The sequence below is a fragment of the Rhagoletis pomonella genome, unplaced genomic scaffold, assembly GCF_013731165.1.
Source record: "Rhagoletis pomonella isolate Grant_MI unplaced genomic scaffold, Rhpom_1.0 Rhpom_scaffold_00002, whole genome shotgun sequence".
NCBI lineage: Eukaryota > Metazoa > Arthropoda > Insecta > Diptera > Tephritidae > Rhagoletis > Rhagoletis pomonella.
This window is the reverse complement of record NW_023458556.1, coordinates 49,791,233-49,792,590: the sequence shown is the minus strand read 5'-3', so window position 1 is coordinate 49,792,590 and position 1,358 is coordinate 49,791,233. Positions and strand designations below refer to the sequence as shown.

Genomic DNA, 1,358 nt, shown 5'->3' with positions numbered 1-1,358 from the left:
GTAATGTGTGGAAAGGTTTTAACAATTCGCTGTTGTCTTTCTGCGATTTGTTTTTCGTTGATTTTTGTATTTCGTTTTGTACTGTTTTTTACTTTCCTTGCGTTTTTACTTTGTGCATCGCTCACCACGTGCGTTCTGAATTTTGCGCATCATTAAAATTAACTGTCATCGCTACGCGCACTTCCGTGCAAATCTGCAATTTGATGCATGCAATTGTGGAAAACCATTAAAAAAAAAAAAACAGAAGAAATAAGTAAAACATTAAAGAATTGCTGTACATGCAACAATGCGCACTGCGTGTGATCGTCGCTCGTTGTAGAAATTTCAGCTGCAGCAGCGACATTTTTTCGTTTAACTTGTCTATTTGTCTCATGGTATTAAACTGTTTTTTTTTTTATGCACTTTTTCGTTATTAGTTTCTTACGCTGTTGATTTTCAATTGTTCACCAACATGAAACTTTATTCTGCATTGTTGCCGTTTTGTTCGTTTTTTTTTACATTTTTATTCTTGCATTTTTTTAATCTAAATACAAATATTTTTTTTTTTTGTAATGGCATTATTCACTATTTGCTACTTTTGCTTGCATGCATTTATGCTTGCACTTTGCATGCTCACTCGTTTAGTCTTAACATTCTTTGTATCGCTTGCAAGTGTCTCATGTATTGACTTTAGCGCTGAATTCTACTGAGCTTGCGAATTCCCACGTCCTCTGCGCGATCCGCTATGTGACTCCGCCTCGCTTGTTGATGGTGGTCTATGCCAGTGGGCGTCACTGTGTTCGTTTGTTGCAGTTTTTTTTCAGTTTTAAATATCAATGTGGTTGCAAATATTTATAATTTTCTGAATGTGTGAAGTCGTCGGAGTTTCGAAGAAATATAAATAAAATATTATAAATTATGTACAAATCTTGAAATTAAAGCTTGATTACGCAAATCTGTATGTACTTAGTTTTTGCTATTTTCCTTTTGTTTGTTCAAGGTTTATAATTTTATCTAAAAAAAAACTATATTATCCCGGATATCAAACTTTGACCCAAAATTGGGAATAATAGACAAAATTTGACAACAAACTCTTTATTAAGATTTTTTAGAGAAAAACCCAAGTATGCAGTTTTATAGCCCATTAAATTCTAGCCGAACAAAGGCAAATTTCAAATGGCTTAGAATAAGTCAAGGCGCATCCATACAAGGTGGTGGTGATTGCATATAAGTAAAAGTCCCGTGTATTTTGTTATTGCTTTTTAGTACAGGAGGATGTCAAAACGAAATGGAATCGGAGATAATTTTGATAATTTTCTTTTGTTGACATCCTAAAGTTGCGCCGCTTCGTCTTGGATGACAAAAATATCCAATCAGCT

At 33.9% G+C, this 1,358-nt stretch overlaps 1 protein-coding gene across 1 annotated transcript in view; it reads left to right on the top strand.

The window, feature by feature from the left end:
* LOC118733766 (partitioning defective 3 homolog B) overlaps positions 1–1,358 on the top strand; it is a 317,593-nt gene that overhangs the window by 78,869 nt on the left and 237,366 nt on the right. The window lies entirely within an intron of this gene.